The sequence below is a fragment of the Marmota flaviventris genome, chromosome 17 (genome assembly GCF_047511675.1).
Source record: "Marmota flaviventris isolate mMarFla1 chromosome 17, mMarFla1.hap1, whole genome shotgun sequence".
In the NCBI taxonomy this organism is placed as follows: Eukaryota; Metazoa; Chordata; class Mammalia; order Rodentia; family Sciuridae; genus Marmota; species Marmota flaviventris.
In genome coordinates this window covers 6,216,008-6,229,088 of record NC_092514.1, presented here as the reverse complement: position 1 = coordinate 6,229,088, position 13,081 = coordinate 6,216,008, and the positions used below count along the sequence as shown (strand labels likewise).

The following is a 13,081-nucleotide window of genomic DNA, read 5'->3' as shown; positions in this document are numbered from 1 at the left end:
ATGGAATCCAGAGTTGGAGAATTAGGTCAGTTGCAAGAGCAGATGAGAAAGTGTTTTTCTGACACAAAAAGGAAATATTTGTACAGGATTAAGACAAGTTACTGCTGTTTTCAACACTACCCCCTTACAACCTCCATTCACTGTAATTGATGTGGCCTAGTAACTACCTAAGTGCCTTTCTGCTTCTACTTTGCTGCCCTGCAGTCTGATCTCCTTTTATAGTAGTCCTTTTCTGTAAATCAGATCTTCCCTTTCTCTACTTAGATCCCCCATTGCCTTCCCCTAGAAACTGGAATAATTTCCAAATTTCTTATTGTGGCCATTCAATTCTTCTATTACCTAACCCTCAGTTCTCCTCTACTCAAAGTCTTTCACTGTTTTTCTGACTTGTTCTGCTATAGTCCCATTGCCTTTTTTTCTTTTCTTTTTTTCCACATAAATTTTCCTCAGCTTGGAGGATTTTGCACTCACTGTTCATTTACCAGGTGCACTCTTTTGTTCTGACATTTACATTTTTGGCTTCTACTCAAGATTTAAGGTTCTTTTCAAATATCCTTCGTAGTTATTCAGAGAGGTCTTTTAAAACCACCTAATCTAAAATAGTACATAACACTGCCTAGCATTATATTTTTGAGCTTGGAAAACTTGCCTGAATGAGAAATCTTTATATGTGAGTCTAGGAAGTACTGACAGAATAATTTACTAGCTGTAAATTGGGCCACTATCTCCCAGATGGTGAATTCTATGAATGGTTCTTGCCAATTCAGTATCTATAAAAATTTTCTCATGGTCAAACATGACAATCCATGTGAAAGTGCTTGGAAAAAGTAAGATTTTACATGAAGCCAGCTGTTCCTAGGCAAGGAACCACAGAGTGGCACATGCAGGTATAAGGAATTTATAATTCTCAAAATAAAATCATGCAGAGAAAGAAAAATTTTCTTTGAGATAACTTGGATTTGAAAATTTTTCAATTAAGAAATTCATATAAGGGGCTGGTTTTGTGGCTCAGCGGTAGAGCACTCGCCTAGCAAGTGCGAGATGCTGGGTTCGATCCTCAGCATCACATAACAATAAATAAAATAAAGATATTGTGTCCAACTACAACTAAAAAATTACTAAAAAAAGAAATTCATATAAGGGAAATGAACATTTCACACATAATTTATCATGGATCCTAGACTAGAAAATGTGTTAACAAATGATGGGTTCAATCTCCTGCCTTAAGAAACTTGAGAAAGCACCATTTAGATGTTATTGTGGTGGTAGAGGGGTCAGATTACCTGTGCTTAAATTTTGACTCGTAGCCAAGTGTGAAATCTTGGACAAATCACAACAAAACCCAATATTGTGTGTACTTATATTCTTTAAACATAAAAATATAATGTCTACCTGAAATGAAATCCTGGGAAGATTTTGTAAGATGACTTACAGAAAATGTTTTGAGTCATGCTTCTTCAATAAATGCTAGCTATTTTTATCTTCATTTTGCAAACAATGTCGCTGGATGTCAGAACATCTAAGATTTTTTTTCCAAGTTGCACAGCTGATAGATTGTGGGAAAAGATTTAGAACCCAGAACTTCTGACTCTTAAAGCCTTGTGGATACAACTAAGCCTTTTGAAAGGATTGTTGCTGTTAAACATATTTAATGACTGCAGTAAACATTGAAAACAAGCAATGTGTTCTTACCATATCATTTCTTTTTCCTAAGGAAAAAAAAAGATACACATAAAGATGCATGAAAAGAGCTGAAAGAAAACAAATACTGGGTGTGCAGCAGAAGGAGTTTGAGAGTATGAATGAGTTTGTTTTCTTTGTGCTCATTATCTTTTCCATGCTATCAACACCCAGAAGTTAAGGCTTTATATTCAGAAGAAAAGTTATTAAAAGATCAAAAACAACATGGACGACAATACTGAAACCCCTACATCTCTTGAATGTGTTAATATGCCAAATCCTTATTGTACGGAACACTGCTTTGCATTTTCCAAACAATTCTAAATTAGATTCCTTCTGAGCTCCCATAGAGGCTTGTCATTCTCCACCTTGCTGTCCTAAATCTTTGTTTAGATTACACATCTATAGATCTTTCCTGGGTACCTTGTATGGTGGCACATAAAAACTATTTGATGAATGGCATATCTACTGAGTCCCTAACTTTAGAAATTTTATTCATTAAAGACCAGTCCAAATTAAAAATTAAGTTGCTTTATAGTATCCAATTCCATATACTAGTGAATTATTGTTACATATTTTTGTATGCTATTTCTAATCAAAACTTTAGGCCTCAGAATGTTTTCCTTCTTATATTAATCCTGTGTAAACCATACATTTAGTTATCCTATTTTCTACCCAAATAATATTCCATATTAAGATGATTTTAATAATCATCCTCTGAAAATTGCCCTGAAACGCTTTACATAAATTATTAAAGTAGTTTATAGTCTAAGTTTTAAGGCTTTGTTAGAAAGTTTTGAGCCTGTTTTGTTAGCAGAAATATATACAGGAATTTAAAAAGCAATGGAAAATATGTGAACTTTGAGCAACCTCTTTGTGTTGCCATGCATAACATACCTGATGACTTCTGGAGGATTCTGGTGAAATCCATGGGGTAGGCTTTGATCTTGCAGAGGCCAAGCTAGTCTGTTGTCTTTCACCAACAAGCTCTAGATAGATAAGTACCTACCAAATGCTTCCTCACATGGTCAGATTGAGAGAGTGAGAATTAGTGGTGCAAAACAATGCATCTCACAAATTATCAATGAATTATTATATAAGCACAGAATCCAATCATCTTCTGACAGAAAGACAGTTTGGGGCATCTGAACCAGAGAGACAGCATTTGGAACAGATGTCTAGAGGCCCCAGTGGACCCCTATCCTCTACATTCTTCTTTTATTTGATCACATCTCACTCTAAATAAGCATCAATGAAGTACATAAGACATTGCACAGTTTTAACCTTGCTGAAAGTGCCTAGGACTTCTGGGCCACTGCCAAAAAAATAATGACAATAAAAGCAGTAATAACAACTAACATTTATTGAGCATCCACTCTATCTTGGGCACTGTTATTAAAAAGTGCTTAAAATGTATCATTGTCTCTTATAAAATTCCTCATACAGATTGCTATCAGAATTAAAGGAATTAACTCAGGCAAAGTTCTTAGCACTGGGGCTTACCACTATATTGACATACCAGTAAAAATTTGTTGTTACCGTGTTTGGTAATAATGATCACAACAGGAACAATTGCCTTCTGCTCCAAATAAAACTTTAAGAGGCTCTATTAAACTTTGGGTCCACAGATACAGTCCCAAGGCGTTGTAACATCTCCAAATCACCTACATCTGATGGAGATGAGCATCTGATGGAGATTAAAAGATCAACAAATATTTATGAAAACAGGTAAACCCCAAATTGTACAGATGTGTTTGTGAGTAGATTTCTCATGGAAGAGAGCATGTGGTTTTGTTCAGACTCTAGATGTTTCATGGTCTGAGAAGTAAAAGACCACTTCTATAATAGAGAATGTGTCACTGTGTGAGTAAGGAAGACTAATGAGAAAAATGAGGAAGTGGAGAGGAAAGATCTGAGTGGCCTGGCTCTCCACCATCAGAGGGTTAGAAAAGCCTTGTGCTGCCAGCCTCTGGGCTGGCTATTCAGGGCAGCCCCAGATCCCTCCCAGCACCTTGAAGGTCCCATTTACCCTCTGGACCATTTACATAAGACTGAGGGATTACTGGCAATATGCACATCTAGCCTTGAATGGAGTAATTCAATGCTGGATACTTTCGCTCTGGTTTTATAGGAATCATAAAAGGCTAGCACTGGAAAGTGCCTCATACATAATCTATTTCAAGGTTTTCAAATTTGTAACAGATGTGTGGCCACTTCCCTTCCTGCACCCAGGGAAGACATCCCTAATTGGGGACAGCATTCTTTACTATAGTTGGGAAAGTAAAAAAGATGGCATTTGATATGTCTGTGGATTACATCTGAGCACCTTGAAGTGATATGACAATTTTGAGACAGGAAAGAATGCTGTCTTCAATCTATGAACTGTTAACCACCAAATATCTTTGTTCTTACTGTTTTTGTTTTTTTCTTGATTTTTATCCCCACAGAATAAAAAAAGAAGCCCTTCTAAGTGGTGATTGAACTCCTTCCTCCACACAAATCTGCAAGGCAGCTAAAAGCCCTGAATGATGAAACAAAATTATAAATAAGGATTTTAAGGGCTGTTCTATAAGTTCTTCTATTGTATTTGTAAGCAAAGGGTTCAGCCTCCAGCCACTTTCTTTTCTCTTTTGGTATCTTTGAGGAAGAACAGTCTAAGAAAGTCCTATACTTAAATTTAGGAGTCCTAGGGCTCTTAGAGCTAACTGAGTGGGGATCACTCAATTACCCTTTTGAGGCCTCAGTTTCCCCTACTGTAGTAGGAAGATATTGTAACTTCATAGAAATAGTTCTAAACTGGTCATAGAAACTGGTTTCCTCACATGAGAGAAAAATAAATGACTTTCTACTCAACAGATGAACAAGAACATTTATTTATTTTAGTGTGAGTGAATGGATGTGTGCATGACAGGGAGGGTTGGGGAGAGAAGCATATTTATGGTGATGGTGAGGATTGGCCAGAGGAAGATATGAAATAAAGTGAATTTTCATGTTTTAAAGCTGTTGATTAAATAACATAGACTCAGCTTTAAAATAATTAAGCATCTACTATGTTTCCAGCAAATTAAAATAAAATGCTCCCTCTGCACGATGAGGGTAAATAAAGTATGAGCTTCTTTATGCACTATTCCAATTGAGTCTATGGGAGAAGTTGGAGAAAATGAGGGTTTTTTTTTTTTTTGTTTGTTTTGTTTTTGTTTTTGTTTTTTTTTAGTGTCTCAAAAATCAGTAAAACTTTATTCACTTCCATTCTTTCGCCATTAACAGAAAACTGGAGAAAGCAAAATGTTTTGTGTTTACAAAGATAAATGGCCTCTTTACCCAGAGATCAAAATCTCAAATGACAACGGGAAGATAAAAGTGCCCTCCCCCACATCCCCTGAGCTGACCCTTGTCATCTTAGCAAAGCCTTCAGTCCACTGGCCAGGGACCCTGAATATGGCCAATTTAAGATGAGGGCCAAGAAATCAGACCAGTCCATTCCCGTGATATAAAGTTGAACAGAAGCTACACCAAGGGTCAAGTGCCTGTGTTCTACAGGACACAGGAACCAGGCAGCTACTTAAAAAATAAATAAATAAATAAATAAAGATTCATTTCAGGCACAACTTTTTATTTTTTTTTTCTCGTTTTGTTTTTAAATCAGTAAAAGAAACTGGGTCTTATAAGCTGTAGTGATCTAAGCAGCAGCAAGTTTGTGCATTTGTCCTTTTTTTGTTTGTTTAAATATGTTCAAATTATCACACTTCTGGCACACTTCATTTGTACGAAATTCTGCACCATATATACTAATTGTAGTAAAGTTACTTGCCCCCCATCCCAGGGGGGAAACAAAAAAAAAAACTACTCTGGAAGATAATTTTCACTGAAATCTAACCAAACTTTGTTAAGTGGATTGTGACAAGATTATAAATGATATGAAAAATAACATTTTAACATTTGGCCATCAATTTAAGAAAATGGTTTGCCTATACAAATTTTTGTAATTTTTAAAAGGTAATATATCCTACCCTCATATGGTCCTCAGAATTAAAGCATAATGAACAGGAAAGAAAAGGAAAAGAATGCAACTGAGTGCTAAGGCAGAACATCTTGCCAGAAGTAATGAAGGTAGAGTATATACTAAATATCACGTGCGGAATTTCATAGGGCCAACAAGATAACAGTCTGTATTTTTCACTTACACAGACGAAGTGGATTTTGCAATTACCAGTTGTGTTAAATGCACCAAATAAAGCTCCTATTATTGATACTATAAGGCACCACCTTAAGTTTTCCAGGCTGCAACTGTGCATAATTCTAAAATGGTTCCTTAAATTTATTTATTTTTTTAAACATAACACGAGGAAGGTGTTAAAACTGGTGTAATAGCTCAAAAGAATAAGTATTCCAGATTTGGGGAGGGATGAAGAGGGAGATATTCAGAACTCTTCACCAGAATTCCCCCAACTTGATCATAGAGGGTTAATGATGTGCTTTATGGATGTGGTTAGTCAATGACAGCAGCTTGACAAATCTTTCTGCACCAAATCCCATTGAGTTATCTGGTCCCCTTGGCTGAGGAAGAACCATTAGGCGAGGAGCACTAGCATCATCCAGGGTGATGTTCTTCAAGCTATTGACCAACCAGTCAGGTCGAGGAGCTGCAACAGTCCTGGGGCCCTCACAGACTCGCCAAACATTACAGGCACTTCACTTGCCAGTACGCTGAATAAGAATCACTGAGAACTCCACTTCATCTCCTGCCTGTAGCTCAATGCCATCTTGAACTTCTTTTACATGGAAAAAGAGCTTCTTGCTATCTCCTACTTCATAGTTAATGAAGCCAAACTGATTTTTCACACACTCTAATGTGGCCCTGTGCAGGGGCGTGATGTTATAGGCCATAGTCTGTGCATTTTGGCCCACCCAGGACACACAATTGGAACTTGACACTCTCCCCTTTCTGCAGGCAATCCCTTTTATTGGCAATTCCGACTATGCCAAATGGATACACCTCACCTTTCATATCCCCCTCATCCATGATCTCAATCATTCCTTGATACTCAATCTGTATTGGATCAACACCTCTGAGGGGGTGAATGACTTTACCAGAATAGATAGTGGGATCAGCTTCTTCAGTAATGCCATTCACTGAGTGAGTTTTGTTTACTTTTTCAACACTGACTTTGTTGCCTTTGCCTTTGGACAAGCTGTATTCGACCATGTCCCCCAGCTCCAGGCTATTGACATCAACAGAGAACTCACTGTGATGGAAAAAGATTTCCTTATCATGATTGGCTGTTTCAATAAACCCAAAATTATCTTTCAGAGTTGCCACATAACCCAAGAGCCTCTTGTTGGAATTACGACCTAAAAGTCACACACAAGTTGCAATTTGATGTCCAGGCCTCTGTTTGTCACTAATACTAAATTCAACCTTATCTCCTATTTGAGGAGAAGTAGATCCTTCCACATCCTTGGCTTGAAAAGCAATGGTCAGTTTCACCCCACAATCATCATAAGCAATAATGCCATCCTCAGCCTCCTTCTCTTTGCCTTTATTTGGGCTAGTGGTTTTAGGATTGGAAAAAGTGGCTTCTTTCTCTACAGTGCCCATAAAAGGATGATCTGAATGGGAATGGAATGAAACCGTGCCCTTGGGATGTTGTTTAATCCTAATAGCATGATTTCTTTGGGCAGAGAGCATATCAGGAACCACAGTAAACTCTACTTTATCTGCAATATGGAACTGGTTCCCATCCAGAATTTCACTGAAGTAGAAGAACATATGAGCATCATGATCGATCCACACACTTGATGAAATCAAAACCATCTTTCATGGCAGCAATCACACCCATATCTCTGGCTTCATTTGTGAACTGAAATGTATTTGATAGAACTTCTATGTTAGTTGCTCGTTCTAATTTGTCATGTTGGTCTGTTGAAATATTAAACCTAACATGGTCACCTTCCAATAGGGTCACCTTGGATTTTGTATTTTTGTCTCCAAAGGGAAGTTCTTTAGGAATCACAAAGTCAACTTTGATTCGTCCTGGCAATGGGTCATTCTGGTTTTTACTGGGTACTTTTGGGATAACTTTGGTTACAGTTCCTTCAAAATATTCAATGCTGATGTCTTCAAAAATGACTGTTCCTTGAGGCAAGAGTCTGACATCTGTTGCAACTTCTTTACCATTTCTGTCCTTGATTGTGAATTCCACATCATCTCCAGGCTGTAAGGTTTCTAGGTAACCTTTAAATTCACTATAGTGAAGGAATATCTCTTTTACAACATCACCTCTTTCGATAAAGCCAAATGCCTCCTTCATGGCACAAACTACTCCCTGACAGCAGGCTTGTTTCTTTTTCAACAGCATAATGTTACAAGCACTTACAGCACCAGTATATTTATTGTTATCAATTATAAAATTTATTTTATCTCTGGTTTCCAGCTGAACATTCCCTTCAACATCTTCAGGGGTGTATGTCAGATAAAACACTTCCCCATTACGTTGGTAGCATACACTCCCTGTTGGACTCTGACCCGGGGCAACTGGAGATTTACTCTCCAAGTTGTGAGGAACAGTGCACACAACTTGTCCATTCATTCATTCTTCAGGATGTATTTCTGGTTTAATCTTCACCAATTTAATAGCAATGGGTTTCCCATCCGCCGGTCAGATGATACTTCAAATTCAACATCATCTCCTACTTTTAAGTCCTACAGGTTGCCATTATATTGTGAACAGTGGAAGAAAAGTCTAACTTGACGTTCTGAACACTGAATAAATCCAGAAGAGGTTAATGGTTTTTCAATAACCCCAGTTTCATGCAGTGCTGCACACATTGGGGTATGTTGGTAAAGATGGCGCCCAGAGCACTTCTCTTCCGGGAGCTCAGGTCCATGATGCACTGAATGGCGTGTGAACCCTCACCTCCAATCCCTGTGAATGGCACAAACTTTGAATGGCACACCTCCAATCCCTAAAGTGGCGTGAACTCTCGGCCAATGAAGAAGTAACAGCCCACTCGCCTTGCTCCTCCTCATCCTGTGTTAAACCCATAAATATCAATACCCTGTTCGTGTTCACTCTCTTACTCTACCTCTCTTACTCTCTTACTCTCCCTCTCTCTCTTACTCTGCCCCCCTTCTCCCCCCTCTCCTCTATCTCCCCCCTCCTCTCTCTCTCTTCCCCCTCTCCTCTCTCTCTCCCTCTCTTCTCTCTCTCTCAAGTCCCTTCTCTTCTGCGACTGGGTGCTATGGTCTTACTAATAAATCTCGGACAGGTAAATGGTTGTTTTGGCTTTTTGAGTTTATAGAGCTTTTCCATCGTCATTTACAGGGTACCCAGTGTGTCCATTGTTGTGGAGAAGGTTTGGATCAAAGCTCATGTTGCAGTGATAATCAAATATTGCACTTTCAGTAGTATTTGCTGATTCTTCTTTTTCAGCACACGTTTCAAAGGATGAAAGTTGCTAGTATTAAAAAAAAAAAAAAAAAGAGCGAGAGAAAAAGATCTACCAAACTAATAAAGAATACAACTGCTGCTGCACCGGGCATCTCACAGTACAGCACTGAAGAAAACAAAGACTACTAGCAGTGTTGGGAAGTGCTCTTTCAAAGCTGTTGAGTAGGCACAAACTTCTTGTTTCAGATCAAGTGTTGTGTCTTCAACTTAAGTGTACTCTTCTTTGGTCTTGTTGGTTGTTACGAGGTTTATTCCTTGCCTGATCTGAACTTGAAGCAGCAGTTTCAGGTGGTAAAGTCTGTTCTGTTACACTTCATACCCAACAGCTCAGCACCCTCTCTCCAGCACCGCCATAAGCAGCATGGCCCAGTACGTAGGAATAAATCTCGCTTCTCTCACCAGAAAATGAGTTTTTAAGCAGAGCGGCAGAGATTAAATTTAAAGTTCTGGCACAAGCTGTTTTTTTTTTCTTTCCTCATGAGGATAGTAAAGGTTAGCAGTGGGGGGGGGGATTGTTAAATGCATAGCTCTCCTTCCTTCTTTATCATACACACTAACTAAACTGGCTTAAATCCCATCCTCTCTCCTTTGCATGGGCCTCTCTTTGAAATATGAAATCTACAGATATAAATTAGAAAATAAGCCAGTATTATATGAAAACACATTTATTGGCTGAATAATAAAACTTAACTAAGGAGTTATTAGAATTAGAATATCCCCCTCCTTGAAGTACACGTTTCTAATAGGCAAAAAGAAGCAAAACCCCTGAATGAGAAAAAAATACATTGACAACTTCAATCATAGGCTTCTGCATGGGGTGTTCAAACTACTTTTTTTGTAATTGACTCTTACACTGATGACAAAGCATAGACACACAATGAGACATTACAAATCAGCATATCAACATGAGAGGGCAACTACCACAAAGCAGAGACTTCTTCAGTGTTGCTGCTGAAACTTACATACACCCACAGAGGAAACTTGCAAATCTTCCTATAAGATGATTTGCACAGAGTTTCCCAACAATATGCTTACAAAAAAAAAAAAAAAAAAAAAAAGCAAAAACAAAAACAACTCACAGACCATGGTTAATAAATAAGAGAGAAAAGCAGAAGAAGCAAAAAGAAACTTCCTTGGACTGGCAGGCATAGAGAGCAACACCTTGGACCTCATTTGAAAAACAGTCACATTGTTTGTAGAGCCCAAGAGAGACCACTGAAGGTGAAAGGAGCTTCGCACTATGGTCCTTGGGTATATCCCATAATCTCCAGGAAGGGGAAGTTTAATCAGTCTCTAGTGCATAGCCTGTATCCTTTCAGATGTAGCTGAAACAAATATCTCTGCAGAGTTATTTTAAAGCTCACTAGGAAAGAGGGGGCATTGCTGTAAATCGTTCTTTCCCATGGATAGATAAATCTGTAACAATCACATAAATAATGTACAGAATTGAAACAACCACTTCAACTTTCAACTCTTTTTCTTTTTTAAAGATGATTTCAGATTCACTCTCAAAGTGCAAATCTGGATATAAAATATTATAAGAGTAAGGAAAAATTTAGCCCCCTCATCTATCCCCCACCCTCCACTACGGAGCTGATTTGATTGCTCTCTCTGGCATTTGTGCCCTTCCACCTCATACTTTAAGATAATCGTTTTTCAGCTAACCTAGCCCAGCATGGTAAACTCCTCTCTAAGGGTGAGACTCATCAAGCTACTGGCCTGGGTCTCTTCCCCTTGGGAGCAGCGCCGACGGTCATTCACCCTGAAAAGCAGCTGGCACTTCTCGGAGTCATCGTTCTCCTCATAGTCCCCGTCAGGCACAAAGTAGTGGTGCAGAGTCCCATTGGACATTTCTGGGTAGAGCGGACCGTCAAAGTAGCCCTGACACAGGTGGCAGGGGAAACCCATCCAGAGGAATTCGGGACCATCATTCTGAATATTCAGGAAGACCAGGGACCCCAGGAGAAGACTCTTTTGTCCAGGAACAAGGAAAGGGGTTCTCTTGGGAGTCAGTGCCTTCCTGAGACAGTGTCCTCCTCAGTCCCCGTCGGCTTGCTGCATGGTGGCCCCTGCACCCCAGCAGGCTTCATGTGGCTGTGGGCCCCGTTGGCTTGCTGCACCGTGGCCCCTGCACCCCAGCAGTCTTCATGTGGCTGTGGGCGACAGCGCCTGGGTAGCACTGTCTTGCAACAGCGCAGGGTGCACCTCGCTCTGCATTTGCTCAGTTGCTGGAACTACCGCTCTCTTGCAGCCCAGATGGGATCACAGGGCGGAGGGGAGAAGGCCTCCTGCAGAGTGCTGCAGGTCACTGGCTCCATTGCCCCTTGCTCCTGGGAGATGGAGCAGTGCAGCTAGAGAGAGAAGCTCTTGCCTTTTGACACTTTCAACTTCTGGACTGGGTGGGAATACGGAGGGAGCTTTTCCTTTGGCTAAAGATCCTAAGGATCTCTGGGCTCTCAAATTACAGCTGGTTTCATCACTTGGAAGCCAGGGAACAAGTTTGGAAAGAAACCTCTCACCAGGTCTCTGTTATTAAAGGTACAGGGTTTCTTTTTAAAGATTGGAAGGAGACATCCTGAAAAACAGAATTCAGCTTGAAGGGGGAAATGATAAGAGAAAAAGTAGAATTTCTACAACAAAAAGAGAGTTTTGCTATTAACATAATGCAGGGAAGGGTGATTACTCTGGAGAAATACCATTTCATAAGTTTAAATAAATATCAGTTTGGATTTGTGGAGTAAACCTATTTTCATCTTTAAAACAATTGGCCTGAAAAACAAATTTGAAGTGTTGGAAATGACAGTTTTGCTTACAAATGCTTAGTTAAAATTTATAAAAACAAAACTTTCAAAGCAATAGGAATAGAAAAGTGATTGACACACCATTGCTCATAGGCATATGACAAAAAAAAAAAAAAAAAAAAAAACTGCAAATGGAATTTTTCCTATTTAATACATAAAAGGACAACTGAGATCTTCATTTAACTTTTATGGAAAAGCATCCATGCTGAGCTCCTTTACTGATTCTTTAACCTAAGACTTTACAGCTATTGCCTCTTTTGAAGTACTTTGAAGCTTTTGGAGAGTACAGGATTGGCAGAGTTGTCTTAATTTTCCAAAAGGGAATAAAAAAGTGTAGGATGTTAAACAAATTGTTTATAGTCATACAGACTAGTTGAACTATTAAGGTACAGAGTCTTTTAATTTCATTTGGAAGAAATCCTTATTTTTTTCATGAGGCAGTTAGTTTCTTAATTGTGAATTTACTAGCAAATGCCCATTTTACAGGCCATTTATTTGCTCACTAAATGTTTTTTTTTTTTTTTTTTTTAGCATTTATTCTGTTCCAGATTCTATTTTAGGTACTGAGAATGGAGCAGTGAACAAAAACAGAGCCAGATAATTGTCCTCCTAGAGCTTTCATTAGGAGATGGAGAAACAATCAGTGTAATAAAAATAAATACAATGTTTGTATGATAGACAGTGGTATGGCTGTAGAAAAACAAACAAAACAAAACAGGGAATAGGTGAGAAAGAGAAGCAGCGCATCTATTTCTTTTTTGAAATATAATCGAATGATTCATGTTGATTGGCCAGTGTTCCCTATCTCTCTCCCTCCTCCAATCATAAGGGACAGATTTCATTGAGAAATTCAGTGCCACATAGTTCTGAGATTATCACTCTCATTGTCATTGCTTTTGTTGACCTAAGACACCTGGACTCTGGATAAACAAGGGAATTCCAGTTCAGTAACTGGATATTTTTTCAAAGTGCTGTAATATGCATAGATTTTTTGAAGCATGTTGACTTCACGTTTTAATTCTTATTCAGATACTTAGCATCATGCAAACATAGACCAAAGGAGTTTTCTTAGTGTTTTTGCCAACTAGAAAACTACAGCAAATTTTCAGCCTTCCTAGCAAAATACTACAACCTTTTCTAGTTTGCAGA

General features: G+C 38.7%; 1 pseudogene; it reads right to left on the bottom strand.

Moving 5' to 3' along the window:
- Positions 1 to 6,144: 6,144 nt before the first annotated feature.
- On the bottom strand, positions 6,145 to 9,149 carry LOC114080941 (cold shock domain-containing protein E1 pseudogene; annotated as a pseudogene).
- Between the last annotated feature and the right edge of the window lie 3,932 nt (positions 9,150 to 13,081).